Source organism: Lissotriton helveticus, chromosome 4_1 (assembly GCF_964261635.1).
Source record: "Lissotriton helveticus chromosome 4_1, aLisHel1.1, whole genome shotgun sequence".
Taxonomy (NCBI): Eukaryota; Metazoa; Chordata; class Amphibia; order Caudata; family Salamandridae; genus Lissotriton; species Lissotriton helveticus.
The window spans coordinates 525,580,995-525,597,745 of NC_136063.1; positions in this window are offsets into that span (position 1 = coordinate 525,580,995).

Here is a 16,751-nt window from a genome sequence, read left to right on the forward strand (position 1 = left end):
CATTGGTAAGCTACGCCTCTACATGTAAAACATAGGTACTTCTGGCTGTCCTCGTCCATGGGTATTGTAAAGCAGGCATCCTTGAGTTCTAGTTTCAACAGCCAATCTTTAGCTTGTAAAATGTCTCTCAAGAGGTGAATCCCTTCAATTTTGAAGTGTCTGTAGACTAAGAACTCGTTTAGTTCCTTCAGGTTTAAAACGGGTCGCCAACCCTTGTCTTTTTTATTCACCAGAAAAATGGTGCTCGTCTATTAGACTCATATTTTCCTCATCTAAGGACATCTCCCTGGGACTGTACAGGGTATTTCCAAAAGTCTACTTTGAAACCAACAACCGTTTGCAGTACCCACAGGTCTCTTGTTATAATTATCCAATTTTGAATGTAAAATATTAGTTTTCCCCCTACTTTCTTGGTAGAATAAAGAAGAGTTTTGTTCACCTTGGTATCCCTGGTTTGAGGATCTTGGTCCTCTGGTTTCTCCCACTTTGAGGGTATAAATGTGCGCCTTGTCAGTAGCTTCTTCAATAATTGGAGAAGCCTCAGTGTTCCTGAGGGTAGATTTGGGACCTGAACGATCCACGGCTGACAGCCAGTCCCCTCTTGTCAGTCCTTCCAAAAAGGGGGTGAAAACCAAAGACCCACCGCATATTGCTTAGTTCTTTGCTGAAGCCCTTAAAGGAGGACACATATTTCCCCAAGGTTTTGACAACGTTGTATACGAAAAGGTAGCCCTTGGTGTCACCGATGTTCTCTTTGGTAGACAAGTCTGCAAGTTAGGGGTTCATCCTCATTAAGATGGCTTTCGGTCATTCCATAATCAGGTTTGCATTAGCATTACCTAGAATGCATATAGCCCGCTGGGCCCAGCCTCTTAAGTGGTCAACATTAATAAAGGCCTTATTATGTCTAACGTCCTCAGCCATGTCGAGGATGCGAGTAAGGGGACCTACAATGTCCAGGTGTTTGTCTTGGGATTGTTTCAGGCATGTCTCAATTCCCTTCATATGGTCCTTCCCAAATGTAAACAGAAAAAATATTAATTCTGGATCTAAATTAGGTGTGTTGCAAACCTTGTCCAGTGTTGAGGGTCTTGGACATTCATTCCTAAGGAGGTTACGGGTTTACCTGTCCAGGATTTTTTTTAACTCAATGGGACAAATACTTGGAAACATGGTCCATTGGCTACCACTCCGCACTTTGCGGAAGTCTTATATTAGTAGGAATAAACATTTCATGCCCAAAGGGATCTCTTATTCCCTGTGACGTAGAGGATTGTATTACATCCTCCTCTAAGCTTTAAAGGGTTTCATAATTATCCTGGGGATCGAAAATGAATTCATAATGGTCGCCTCCGGTCTTGTAATGAAATCCCTGCTCCTTACCCCTCAAAACAAAAGAAAATGCATTTTTTTCTCAGCTGCATAACATTAGTATATTTGTAGCTCCACAGAGAGAACTGACAACAGACAATTAGATTTCCGCCAATGGCTTTATGATAGATGGGTTCCACATTATATGTCTCCAACTAGCATTTTACTGTTACTAATATAGTGTCCTTTAGATTTTCCAGGGATAAAGAATCAGCTATTGTGATGGAGCATGGACATTATTATAAGTGATATGATGAGTGTACCTTTAGGAACAACAATGAAGCAGATACATATGATTCTCTTGACATCAAGGCAATTGGGTATCCAGCCAGAGGTTTCACAGAAGCAAAGGACAGGCACAGAAGAGGGCACCAGGTTAGACCACGAAAGAATAATCGTCTTGTGGGTGTAGTCTCCTATTAAATGCAATGGGCACATCCTCCTCCCATACCAAAGAATCTCAACTCATTCCACCCAGAGGTGTACATGTTGAGGTAGTGGGGCCTTATAATGTCACTATAAGCTGCTCAAGGTGGTGATCATGGAGCTGCCTAAAGTCTTTCCAACACAGCCAATCATGCATGTGTCCAAAGTAATGTAGAGTCCCTTATGTAGACTGGATTTGGTGTCTGGACTGATTCCCGACACCCGCACAGGATATGTCAGCCTATAGACCAGCTAGCTCAAAGTGCCACTATTAGCCCCTGAACCTTACTGAGAGCAAATAGTTTCTGGCAACCATTGAACATGACAACCCTTGACCCTTCAGGGATCGTGGAAACAGACCAGTATTTTTCATTGAGTCAATCGTGCTCAATTAGTCTCACAGAGATAAACAGAATAAACAATGGGGATGTTTTCAATAAGAATTTAGTGAACCAGCGTCATTCTAGTATAAAACATGGTTGCTGCGACAATCAATAGACAGACCAAATGTTAATGATTACAAGCACCAACAGAGTAAATGGGAAGTAGAATTCTACCATGGTGCTAACACAGTGAATATATGCAGGCATATAATCATGACAGTAATCAAGCATACTCCTACGAAGTTGACCCTACCTAAGTGTACTTAAGTGTACCTAGCATGTATGTGGGTGTAAAGCAAAGAATCCCATAGGAAAGAGCCAACTCCATTACCTGATGGGAGAGAATGAAGGACCCCATCTTGGTCAGTAGCTGGACACCATGCAAGGGATTTCAGACCACTGTGTGTTGAAGCTTCAGTGTGCAGGGACCACAGTGTATTGTGTCAGCCTCTCCTCTGGTTACCTAGTGGAGGTGAGGTTCTTTTATACCACAAATGTAGCCTCAGGTTTCCTACCACAATTAATATGTTGTGTGTGTGTTTATGTAAATGAGCCTAAATCAATAATTGTAACTATGTAAAGTAGTTCTGTTGTATTGGGATGAAAGTAGCGAAGACCTTTGTACAGAGTATGTTAATCCTGTTATGTACATCATGTGCAGGGAATTTTACAGTGAAACCTCATGCATAATTAATGAGGCTAGTTTCATGGAAACCAAGTGACATTTATGCAGCATATAACTGGGTAAAAGGTCAGTGCTAGAACTGTCATGCAGAGCAAGCTAGGACAAATGTAGGTAAAAGGTTGCTTTGTGACTTAGGCCTAGGTTGGGAAACATAACAGTGTCAGTTGGTAAGGATCTCACCTCCACTGGCAGTTAGCAAGCATTAGCAAGTGTGAGATGTCACACATAGAACTAGGTGCCAGCTCCACTCAGTAGGTCTGTGTGGACACCTACGGGCCAGGATTGTGGTGAGATGTTGGATCGGTTAAACATTTATTGTAAGGGGAAGTGTGTGATATTTTTCCACTCTTGATATCCCATATAGTAGCGTCACACCATCCACGGTCATCCTCAGCCTTCAGAGCAGAACAGCCAGGATCAGTAGAGCACTATAGGGGTCAGTAATCTTGACTGCAGTGGTGGCCCACGTCCTGCCTTTCAAGTCTTTTATAACTCATCGATAATACAAAAATATACATAAACAAATAAAATAATAGCTTCCTTACTCCTAGAGAAATTACATATTGTCATTACTATATTTTATTTTCAGGAGCATTTAAAATGCTTTCTCTGAGTAGATCCACAGTGAGTTGAATACACTACATACAGCTCTCATACTCCCCATCTCCCTTCAGCAATTCTGCAATAACTGAGCATCTATGCAGCCAGAAAAAAAGCTTTCTTAGCCTGTTTAAAACCTTTTGCCTTAACAATTTTCTCATCAATTTTATTAAGGCATCTTGCTCACCCTTCAAACTCTATGGTTCAATAAAAATTAAATGTGCATGCTGATTGAACCTATGTATAGTTATCCCTGTACCATGCAACAATTTCTCTGTGATATTGGTGCAAGTCCCAGATACTAGGTAAAGCCCAGTGCAGCCACCTGAGACCTGCTCCATGCTCTACATAGCCCCATAAATAATACAAATTCATTAAATATGATTCATTTTTGGACACTAAGGCAGGGGACAATGGTTGGCCTTGTTCATTAGGCCTATGCCTGTACACATGCATAACCAATAAGGAAATTGGAGAGGCTGTGTTCTTATCAGGTTCCTTAAATGGAAGTGGTGATAAAACAACCCTATTAAAAACGATTTTCAGCCTACAGGAAAGTATAGTACTTTTTGGTTGCATTTGTTTATGACTATGGTTTAGTGTTACAAATATCCCTAAGAAATAGAGACATATTTATGTGACTTTGTGGATGATCTATTGTCTACATCTTTCTCAAGTCCAAGGGCCATGGCATATAGTGTCCAACTATAAATTCAGTCTGCTTGACATAGATTCCTATATCTTCAATAATTATGAAAAATGATGTGTAGGAATGGCACCATTCTCCCACCAGAAACAGCTTTTATTACAAAAGAGATTTTACATTGTAGTCACATCAAGAAATTCTCCTTCCTACTTTTCTTTCTATATCATTTAGAAGTCGATGTAACACAAGGCTATCTCCATTTATTTTCAAAGTTCTTAATCTATTCACAATACATGCATCATTTTGTTAACGCTAATCTGTTGCTGAAATCTTGAGGCCTAAATGACAATGAGTTTCAGTGAATGTGTATAGCTTAATTATGAATCAGCTGTGAATTACTTTTGAATCGCCTCTAGTAAATCACAGTCACTCAACAAGCGATATATTCAGGCCCATGTGCTCTTAATGCTATTGGTTCAGATTAACTTTAAATTAACTCTTTCTTCACCCCAGGCAAAATATAAGGTGGATATTTTTGAGCCATCACCTAAACATTACCTTCCACTTTAATCAATAATTAATTGATCATTATTGTCATCATAAGGGGGACAATTTTGTTGGGGCGGCATTTTCCACTAAGTGTCCTGTTATCTATGTGTATCTGTCACTTTTGGATGATGTTAACTATGTTTGTACATTGTGTTCTCTGCACCCTCAGAATAGCATCCTTAGGACTCATCAACAATTCCAAGATATTATGAAGATCCCCATGGTCAACCATTTTATGTGATTCAGAATATGAGAAATTGGGTTGTAGGTTGAATGCAGGTGTCCCCTGTTCAAGCAACAGCCACAATTCCTGTAAGGATGAACCACAAAAATCACTAAATTAACCTGTGCTTCACCCTCTTGTAGCTTGGCACAAAAGCAGCCAGGCCTAACTTATAGGCAATGTGTAAAGTATTTATGCAACCCAGTAACAAAGCAAAAAAACAGCACAAAACAATTCTCACACTAATTTATCAAAATAGAGTAAATTTCTATAAAATCATTTGACACCAAAATGACAAAAATTCAATTAGTAGAACTGGAGTTATACATTTTTAAATCTTAAGGTAAAAACTATGGCAAAAAAGATGAAAAGCCAACATTTGGCCGTGATGAAACATGGGTCAGACACAAAGAGTGGATTGGGCACAGACAGCACTTACCTTATAAGGTATGAGGCTGTAAGCTGTAGACGACGAGAATTCCATGTGGTCGGATAGCAGAACAGCATTTTTTAATGCAGAGAATAATGTAGCCGGAGCTGCTGCAATATTTTTATTTAAAACTTTAAAAAATATAATCTTCCATTTCCATTATTGGTATTTTTTGTCTTGGTGTCATTTTGTTCATTAGAATGTTGTCTATTTTAATAAATTTGAGTGGAACTTTGTATTGTGTTCTGGACTTTTTACCGTTTTTTGGTACTGCTACATGCTTTATACAATTCCTTAAGACTTCTTAAAGGAGGTGATACCTGATTCACAAAGGATTGGGCCTTCCTGGGGAACCATTTTGCTTTAGAATCGTGTTGGGTGAACTCAAGAGAGCAAACACTGCCAAAGCCTTTCTAAAGGGGAAACACATTCTTAACACAGCATAATTCCCTGCTGTATCAAAAATTAGCACAGCAGCTCAGTCAGTTCATCATTATTCCTGTTTCAATGAAATAACAATACTATGTTACAACTATTCAAAACTAGTTTAGATTTCACTGTGGTTGAAAACCATTGTTATTCTTCCTATTTGTTCTTTGATTCTTTAAAAAGTTTATTGTGTCTCAGTTACAATTCACACTTGGCCAAACATAATTTAAGAGATGATTGGTGTGTAAAATATATTGAATATAAAAAAATTGTGATACAAAAATATTGTGCCAAGAATATCGGTATATCCAAAATTTAATTGACAGGAATATCGAAGTTAAAAATATTGTTTTAAGGATTGTTTTTAACATCATTGTATGTATGTATGTATGAGTACTTGTTAAGCGCAGCTGCCACCCAAAAGGGTATCCTGGCGCTGTGACCATACCATTTCATCGGATGTAATGCACTACATTGCTCTCGGAAAGAGGTGGGTCTTAAGATCCCTCTTGAAAGAAATCAGATCCTGCCTACTCCTCAGCGCCAGCGGTAAGGTGTTCCATAATTTGGCGGCCATGAAACTGAAAGCACGACCGCCCATCCTCACTCTGTTAATCTTGGGGACCTTCACCAGGAACGCTGAAGAAGATCTCAAGGGTCTAGCAGCTTGGTACCAGGAGAAAAGATTTTGGAGCAGCCTTGGTCCCTTGTAAAAAATTTCAATTTAGAAAATATTGTTTTTATTACAATTTGTGTCATTATGCATGTAATTTATTGTAGTTTGTTTGATTCGATATATTTATACATTTCTTTATTTGTGGTTTTACTAACATAATTTAATAATTAGGAAATGGTTGAAATGTATGTTTTTTGTTGTATTGTATCAACGTCGAGAGTCAAGTTGACTACCATCAACGGCGTCCCAGCAATATGACGACGTTGCATCAAAATCGGCCTGCTGGAGAGGACCACTCGGCGTCGAGAGAAAAATCCTCCATAAAAGTTTAAAGCCCAAAAGTCAAATTTTGAACGAGGGCTCCCACTTAGTGGATCTGACCATGGCTCCATCGTGGTCAGCCTCAAACTTATACTTTGCCCTGGGCAAGCATGATATCCCAAAGTGGCGCAATATGTTTTTAAGCACTTGAAAGTATGCATTCTGTAAAAATTCATATCTATGGTTCCCTACATTGGATGTTTGTAATTCTGATGTCAATTTGTTCATACAAATATAATCTACATTTATAAATTGGAGTTGGATTTTTATTGTGTGTTGTGTCTTATTTATTTAGTGAATTAGTGTTTTTAAATGCTTTACACAACTGTTACGCCTGCCTGCTCGTTGCCAGCTACAAGGGCTTGAGCAAGGGAATTATTTATTGATACCTTGACTGACCCTTTTATTGTGTTTGTGGCCTAATTGCTAGTGGAAAGTCCCTACTTAATCCACTTTACCATAGATTTCAAAAACAATTTGATTCGAATGATTTGTTAGAATAGTTTACATGTATGTATTTTCTTTAATTGTGGTAGTAGGCCATCTTTAGAGTTAGACATTTCTATGCAATGAGCACTGACAATGTTACAATAATTTATCTGATATGCCTGATTTATTTAATTAATTTGGAACTTAATTAAGGGGTTTGGTTTACTAAATAAGAAATGCTGCCTTTAAACTGTAATGTACAGCATTTTTCCTTAGGCTACATTATTTCAGGGTGGTGTGGAGTGGAAAAACGATGGATTTGGGCCCAGATCTTTGGACTGGGGTGAATGTGTGACATTGATCCACATTCTGTCCATCATTGTTGTGTTTGCAGGTACCGCTCTAAGTGTACTGGGGATGCTCAGACGTGAGTCCCAGGCACTCCACACCACTGGAATCAAGCTAGCCGGGCTGATGAGAGGTGTTACCTCGAAACCGGGCCGGTCCTCGGATGCTTGTTTCCGTTCTGGGAAGGACATGGCTTTTGTAGTTCGGACTGGACTGTTCCCATGGGGCACAGGGTCAGCGCTGATTTGCATATCGCCATTGTCTAACCCAGGGTGGTGTGGAGTGGAAAAACGATGGATTTGGGCCCAGATCTTTGGACTGGGGTGAATGTGTGACATTGATCCACATTCTGTCCATCATTGTTGTGTTTGCAGGTACCGCTCTAAGTGTGCTGGGGATGCTCAGACGTGAGTCCCAGGCACTCCACACCACTGGAATCAAGCTAGCCGGGCTGATGAGAGGTGTTACCTCGAAACCGGGCCGGTCCTCGGATGCTTGTTTCCGTTCTGGGAAGGACATGGCTTTTGTAGTTCGGACTGGACTGTTCCCATGGGGCACAGGGTCAGCGCTGATTTGCATATCGCCATTGTCTAACCCAGGGTGGTGTGGAGTGGAAAAACGATGGATTTGGGCCCAGATCTTTGGACTGGGGTGAATGTGTGACATTGATCCACATTCTGTCCATCATTGTTGTGTTTACATTATTTCATAGCCTGCTAATGGACTTTTGTTATGTTTCCTCAAATGTTGCTTTATCTGTCCTTTTGCACAACATTCTTAAATTAAAAGACACTTTTTCAGTGTTGCCTTGGGAGTGAGTTGATGAGTACTTGAATTTTTGACTTAATAAAAAAAGAGCAATAAAGTAAATAGGCGCTTTGTCAATATACCCGTAAGGATGTAATGGGCAGCCGTTACTCATGAGCAACATGGGAAAATATGTTGGTATATCAATGTTTTACCCAGTGAGCAGAAAAATGGTCCCATGAGGATCAGACCATAGTATGGTAACAATTGATGTCACAAATGAACTATTTGAGGTATTAAAAGTGACTTTCCTATGACGAGGGATGGAATCTCTCTTAAATTCCTACCTACCCACCATAGCGTTGGACTTTCAGTGCACTTGTCTTTTTCCATTTGCTAAGGGACTTGCTTTCTGGATGATTTGGAGCTGTCTGGTGATAGTCCAGACTTGAACTTTCCTGTGTATAGCTATCAATCAATCAATCAGAACATTTGTAGAGCACACTACTCACCTGTGAGGGTCTCAAGGCACGGGGGGGAGAGGTGCTGCTACTGCTCGAATAGCCAGGTCTTGAGTAGCCTCCTGAAGGTTAGTAGGTCCTTGGTCTGCCATAGGAGGATGAGGAGGGTGTTCCAGGTCTTGGTGGTGAGGTGGGAGAACAATTTGCCGCCGGTGGTCACTCTTCAGATGCGGGGGACGGTGGCGAGGGTGTGGTCGGCGGAGCGGAGCTGGCGGTTCGGGGTGTAGAAGGTGAGTCGTCTGTTGAGATATGCCCGTCCGGTGTTGTGGAGTGCCTTGTGTGCATGGGTGAGGAGCTTGAAGGTGATCCAGTGCAGGACTCTCAGGTGGGGTGTGATGTGGCTGTGACGAGGGATGTCGAGGATCAGGAGAGCAGAGGCGTTCTGTATGCGTTGTAGTCGTTTCAGGAGTTTGGCTGAGGCTCCTGGGTAGAGGGCGTTTCTGTTCCAGCCTGCGGCTGACGAGGGTCTGGGTGACCATTGGGGATCCACCTGTAGATCTTGCAGAGCATGCGGAGGGTGTTGAAGCGGGAGGATGAGACTGCGTTAACTAGCTTGGTCATGGAGAGTATTGAGTCGAGGATAAACCCCAGTTTGCGTGCGTGTTCGGTGGGTGTCAGAGCTGCTCCCAATGTGGTCGGCTACCAGGAGTCGCCCCCAGGCTGAGGACCTCCGTCTTGTCCGAGTTTAGCTTCAGACGACTGTTCTTCATCCACTCGGCGACGGCCTTCATTCCTTCGTGAAGGTTGGTTTTGGCGGTAAGGAGGTCCTTGGAGAGGGAGAGGATCAGCTGGGTATCGGCGGCGTAAGAGATTATGTTGAGGTCCTGCCCTCGAGGTAGCGGGTAAGTTGTCCATTGACAATCTTCTCAATGACCTTTGTGGGGAACGGGGGCATGGAGATGGGCCGGAAGTTCTTGAGGTCCTTCGGATCCGCCTTGGGTTTTTTGAGTAAGGCGTTGATCTCAGCATGCTTCCAGCTCCCTGGGAAGGTCACGTCACGAAGGTCATGTCACAAAGGAGATGTTGATGGCCTTGGGTAGATGCGGTGCGATTGTGGCGCTAGCCTTGTTGAAAATGTGGTGTGGGCATGGGTCTGACGGAGAGCCAGAGTGTATGGTGTTCATCATTTTGATGGTGTCATCATCGTTTTTCTTGGTCCAGGTGAGCAGGAGATCGATGTGGGTGGTGGCCGTGGGGTCTGAGGTATTGGTGGCTGTCGGGGCGGGCAGATTGTTGAAGCTGTCGTGGATGTCTGCCATCTTGTGACGGAAGAAGGTGGCAAGGGAGTCGCACATTCTCTTGCCCATGCTAATGGACTTTTCCTTTTTTTTTTTTTATCATAAAGCTCGTTTTAATTTTATCCATAACCTTGATAATGTGATTTTATGATATTGAGTCTATGTCTACGTTTCTTATGCCATTCAAAGAGACGTTTCAAGATATGAAAATTAATAGCTAAGTATACTATACTTTTAACAGCGTGGATATATGTCAAATAATTATCTCCTATCCAAAACTTCTGGTAATTTTTTTTTTTTTTTTTTTTTTTTTTTGGGATTATAAACTTTTATTCGCCATCCATGCACGCACACAGCTTTCCGCCTACAACCCTGGGGCCGGCAGCAAACTAGGATCATGTCAATACAATATGCAAGTCCATTGCTTAAGAAAGGGAGAATGTAAGGAATTGTGCCAAACATTGCACCGGCTTCGTCTGGCCCAGTTGCCTGAGCGTCAAGTAAAACAACAACTTTATTTCGCATTAACGCCCATTCCCCAAGTCATTACCCTCCAGTACTTCGGGAGGGTGAGCTCGGCGTCCTCCAGTGCTGTATTGGCAGTCTCTTGTGGCGCGCGCTGTCAACTACATGGTCCAAGTCTAACTTCCCTAACCCAACATGCCCACTAACCCCCCCTCCCTCCCCCCTCAACTGCCCGTGCGCCTCGTCCTTTCAGCTACTGCCTTCTCAATGTTATGTGTCTCGTGTCCCAGCCAAATCTTCCCGCACCCTCCCCACCCGTCCATTCTCTCACTCACTTTATGCTCCTAACCCGAAGATCTCCCCGTGTGTGCAGTCTATGTGTCCTTGGTCTCTAATGTCAGCGATACCTGGGTGTCCCTCCCGTGCGGCCCCTCCAGGAACAGTGAAATTATCTAGTCCTCATTGTCCTCCCCCCCTTCCCGTGACTCCTCTGTCTCCTCCTGATCTTCAACTGTGTCGTTCCTTTTCGACTTGTATGTCAGGTATTGGTCTCAGAAGTTCCGTGGCCTACTCACCGGTGGCAAGAGTTCACTATACAGCTGGGATTGTGTGCAACTGTACAACATGTCCCTTTCCCATCCTCGTTTAGTTGGAAGCGGGCCGCGCATCCAACACATCGCTATCGCTCTCCGTGCCAGAATTAACCCTATGCCAGCCAGGCGACGCGTAGCTGGAGGTAATACTCTGGTATGTCCCAACAGAGCCAACGCCGGATCTATCGGGAGCTCCATCTCTAGTATCCGCCCCAGCTCGAGAAAAACCTCCTCCCAGAAGTTGTTGATCCCCGGACAGGACCAAGCCAGGTGTAGGAAGTCCGCCACCGATGCACAGCAACGTTCACATTCTGGCGTCTGCCGGAGTCCATATCTGTGCAAGCGTTCCGGAGTGTAATACACTCTCTGTAGAAATTTAAACTGAACAAGCCTATGCCTAGCATTCAGTGACACCCTTTTCGTGTTGTGGCAGCAATATTTCCACATTGCGTCACTTATCTCCGTCTGTAGGTCTCGTTGCCACGCCTGTCGGGCCTTCGAGGGTTCTTGTGTTCGGTGACCCTCCCCCATCCTGTACAGTCGCGCTATCAACTTGCAGCTCGACTGTGTTTTTATTACGTAAGTCAATTCCGGCAGTTCTGTGGGTTCCTCCATATCCGGCCCCAGCAGCTCCTGTAGTGCTGTACGGACTCTGTGTAGATGGAAACGGTGCAGCAGCGTTGCAGTGACCAGGGAGGGAGCGACCTGTTCCCAGGTGACCACCTTCCCGTCTTTGAACAGGTCCCCCAGCTTGAGTATGCCCAGCTGACGAAGGGCTCGCGTGACCCCCTTTTCTCGCAGCGGTGGAAGCCATACGGCCCATTCTATCGGGACCAGGGGGGAATACAGCAGCGAGCAGGCATGACTTCTGGCCAAAGAGTGCCATGCGTGATTCGTAGTCGTAATAGAGTCTAGAGTGCCCACACGTCGCATGGCCGGTTCAAATATAGTAGCCGCTGGCTGGAGGGGTTCCGCGAAGAGCGTTTCTAGAATCACGTGGGGAATATTGCTATCCCCATGTATCCAAGTATGCAAGTGCATCGCTTGCGCGACCCTATAGTACTGTTCTACGTCCGGGGCCCCCATACCACCTTGGTCATATGGAAGGGTCAGGACTTGCCACTTAACTCTCGGCTGCTTACCACCCCATGCCAGTCTCGTGAGGGTCTGAATTAGCGTTTTGAAGAATGCCTTAGATAGGACCACCGGTAGGTTGCGAAAGAGAAACAAGAACCTCGGAAGTACCAGCATTTTCATGAGCGCAATGCGGCCCGCGAGGGACAGCGGCAACCTACACCATCTGTCAACATCGTCCGTCAATTTCATGTAAGCAACCCCGTAGTTTTCCCTGATCAGTACATCCGGGTCTGGGTGCAGTCTTATGCCTAAATACCTAACCGGGTCGTCCGACCACTGCAATGGATAGTCCATTACAAATTTATGCGTCACCGGAGTCAGCGGGAATGCCACCGATTTAGACCAGTTCACCTGTAGTCCAGATAGGGCTCCGAACTGCACTACCTCCCGTAGCACTGGCGCGAGGTTAAGTTCCGGGTCTCTGACGTACAATAGCGTGACGTCAGCGTACGTGGATATACAGATCTTATATGTAGGGAAATTAATACCTTCATGGCTGTGGTATTCGCGGAGTGCACACGCTAGGGGCTCTGCCACTAGTGCGTATAGCAGCGGGGAGAGTGGGCAACCCTGTCTTGTGCCCCTGCTGATTCCGAACGCCTCCGTGACCGTGTCACCAATTCGTAGCCTGGCCGTTGGTTTATAGTACAAGGCGCCTATCATTTGAAGGAAGGGTTCACCCAGGCCCAGTTTCCTAAGCACCCTGGACATGAAAGGCCATTCTACAGAGTCAAAGGCTTTCTCCATGTCCAGGAATATTGCCAACGCCTTATTCTCCGGCTTCACATGCTGCATCGTCCCCAGGACCGTGCGGATGTTGTATGTGAGGTTCCTAGATGGGATAAAACCCGCCTGTTCCGGGGCCACCAGTTCAGGGGCTAGGAGTGCCAGACGCGTCGCCAGTACCTTTGCGTACAACTTAGCATCAACATTGATCAAGGAGAGGGGTCTGTACGAGCCGCATTCCGTGTCAGGCTTCCCAGGCTTAAGTATCGTTATGATAAGTGCCTCTCGCATAGTCGGGGGCATGGAGCCTTCCAAGCATATATCATCAAATAATGCCGAGAGGTAGGGGATCAGCAGTTCCTTAAATGATTTGTAGAAGCCGACAGTCAGCCCATCGGCGCCCGGGGCGCTACCCGTCCGCATACTATCCAAGGCCTCCTCTATCTCCTCCCTCTGGATGGGGCACATAAGAAATTCTCTTTGCGAATCGGACAGTTGTGGCATTTTAATATAACTCAGGTAGTCGTCAATTGCCCCTTCCAGTCCCGTCGATTTCGTTTCGTATAGAGTAGAGTAGTACCGCCTGAATTCCCCAACAATCTGTTCCTCGTCTGTGAGGGTCTCTCCCGTACTCGAGATCAACTCGCCAATCAGCAGTGGCCGCCGCTCATGTTTAATCATCTTAGCCAGGAGAGAACCAGGCCTTTCACCCTCGCCGTACACGCGGGCCGTGGCATATTTGCCCATGTGTTGTACCTCTCTGTCTGCCTCTGTGTGATATTCTGTCAGCAACTGTTTGATATGGTCTAGTGCGTCTCCCTCTGGATCCGCCTGATGCCTCCCTTCCAGGTCCTTAAGCTGACTCTCTAAATATTTAAGCCGCTGTCTAGTGGACTTCAGGACACTGGAGTGTTTGGCCATGGCTATCCCGCGTATGTAGACCTTAAAGGTCTCCCATAGTGTCTGAAAGCTTTCCACAGAACCCGTATTCGTCTCAAAAAAGTTTTCGATTTCATTCGCAATTTCACCGCGGAACACCTCGTCGAGTAAAGAGTACGGGGGGAAGCGCCACGTAAAGGGGGGGATACCGCGCACTGGCGTCTCCAGGATCAGGAGGAGAGGAGAGTGGTCAGACAGTGTGCGTGGCAATATATGACAGTCCCTTATGTTATTGGATAGCTGTTGTGATACAAACCAGTAATCTATTCTAGTGTGTAGTGCATGATACGCTGAATAATGAGTGTACCTTCCTCTGGAGTGATGTCTACTGCGCCATACATCCAAGAGATCCAAATGCACCATCTCAGTTTGGAGCGCCGTGGCAGCCGCCGACGGGCTCCTGTTCGGTCCCGCAGATCTGTCCAGATCCGGGTCCAGGACCAAGTTAAAGTCCCCGCCCCAAAGCATATACTTGTAATCATACATCTTGCATCTCCGGGTTAAGTCCACATAGAAATCAGGTGAATCATAGTTAGGCCCGTATACATTCACAATCAGCAAGTCATGCCCCCGGCCCCTGCATCTGCAGACGACGTACCTCCCCTCCGAGTCCGTCTCCAGTGACGTCAATGTGAGTTTGGAGTGTGGGTTTACCCATATCAGTGTCCCTTTCGAGTGTGTGGTAAATCCCGCTGCAATACTGCACCCCGCTAACCCCTTGTGCTGTAACATCTTGCTGGCAAGAGGCAAATGTGTCTCCTGTAAGAGAGCGAGATCTATGTTATGCCTGCGCAGATAACTAAGGACCTTTCTTAGCTTCCTAAAGTCATTGAGGCCCCTGACATTCCATGTCAGTGCTCGCAGATGGGTCCGCTCAGTGTCGGACTGTGGTGTAACGATCTCAATCCCAGCCATAGTGTATAGTGTGTGCGGTAAGACTCCTTTGCAATAGTATCCATCGCTCCCGTGAATCGGGGTTAGGCTGGTGACATAACATGTATTTTCCGATCCCAAAACTAGGGGGACTCGCCCAATTCTCAGCTGGCAGCACCTTGAAAGTCAAACCCAATAACAACTGGCACTCAAATACAAACCCCAACAATCCCCCCACCACCCACAGCAGACCCGCCCCAATTTGGCCGTGCAGAATCCCATCCCACCCATCCCTCCCTAGCAACAAGTAAAACATTCCCATGTGCACAACGCTCAGAAGAAGTAGGGCCACGGCGAAGACAGGGGAACGTGTCCAGCCCTTTCAAGTCCTCTCCCGCCGCCGACTACCAAAGCGAGTCAAGATCAGCCCGGCTTTACTCGATCAACCATCAGCCGTTGCTGCCAGTTCCAGTGCCGCTTTCGCTACTGCCGCCCTTTGTCCTTCATGAATCTCCTCCTGGGGAGGGCGACGCGGCCTGCGCCGCCGTCTCTGCTGTCGCCATTGTCCAGCGGAGCCGGACTCCGAGGTGGTCCCTGGTTGCGAGTCTCCCACCGGTTCAGGTTCCTCGATGCCCAACAGCCGGCAAGCAGCAGTGAGAGAGCGTAGCTGTTGCACTTTGTTGTCCCATTTGAACACAATCCGGAACGGGTGCCCCCAGCTATACGTGACACCAAGGCGTCGCAGTTCAGCAGTGACCGGTCTGAATGATCTACGCTTCTCCAGGGTGATGGCCGCCAAGTCCTGAAAGAGTGTCGGTGAATGTTCGCCATAGGTGACAGAGCCCAGCTGTCGCGCTTTGTTGAGGATCTCCTCCTTGGTGCGAAAGTCCTGAACACACACCAGGATATCTGCTGGCAAGGCACACGAGGCTCTAGGCAGTCCAGTCCGGTGTGCTCTGTCTAGAGTGATATTGGAGTCAGCCGGTCGGCCCAGGATATGGTTGAAGAGGCCCTGCGTGAACTTGAAGAGATCTGCCGTGTCCGGGGTGGACTTTACCCCTCGAATTCGAATGTTATGCCTCCGAGAACGGTTTTCCAAATCCTCAACATGCGATTGCAAATCAACCTGCTGGTCATGTATGCGGATAATTTCTTGCTGGAGCGCTTCCATCTCGACATCCCGACCATCGCTCTTCGTCTCTAGGTCCGCTACCCGCTCGCCAATGGCGTCCGTGTCTCGCCTCAGTTCCCGAATCTCCCCCTTCAGTTCAGTTTTTAGGAGCTGGAGATCTTCCCTTAGGCCGCCAAATAGAGATTCCAAGAAAGACCTCGTGACAGGCTCGTCTGTGCTTTGGGGGCTGTTGCCCGGTGTGCCGGCCGTTGATTTAGCGGGCGCCGCGTGGGTTCCAGCGCCGTGAAGGTCGGTTTTCTTCCCCATGGTGATGGGAGTGAGCAAGTCCTTAATGGTCCTCTCCTTGCGCACTCTGCCAGTCGCCATATCCCCCAGGTCCGCCAGCAGAACAGGCCAGGGTGAGTCGGGCCGGAAGTTCGCCGCCGTACCAATAGGTAAGTACCAGACAGTTGGGGCTAAGAGTCCGGCCTCAGTGGACCGCCGGCGGTCTCCTCAGCACCAATTACTGTCTCTGCCAGGGCATAAGCGCCGGTGCCTCCCCCTCAGATATTGTTCGATGTGCAGTCCTAGGCGGTGCTGTCCATTTGGGAAAGCCCGTCACCGGGCCGGGTGACTTCACAAAATGGCGGCCTCCAGGTCACAGGTCCACAGAGACCACTAGGCAACCGACCACCGCCTGGGCCCCAGCTGGGGCAGTGCGCGCAGGGGGCCACCGAGGCAGCGGTATCACTCTGGGAGCTCCACACCACCCCCCCCACACTGTCCTCCGCGTAGGGTGGGGGCTCCCTTGCTCACCTCCAATGTCCGAGGCTGTGGCGGGTGCAAGTCTCAATCCGTATCCCCGTATGTGTAGGGGGGCAGAAG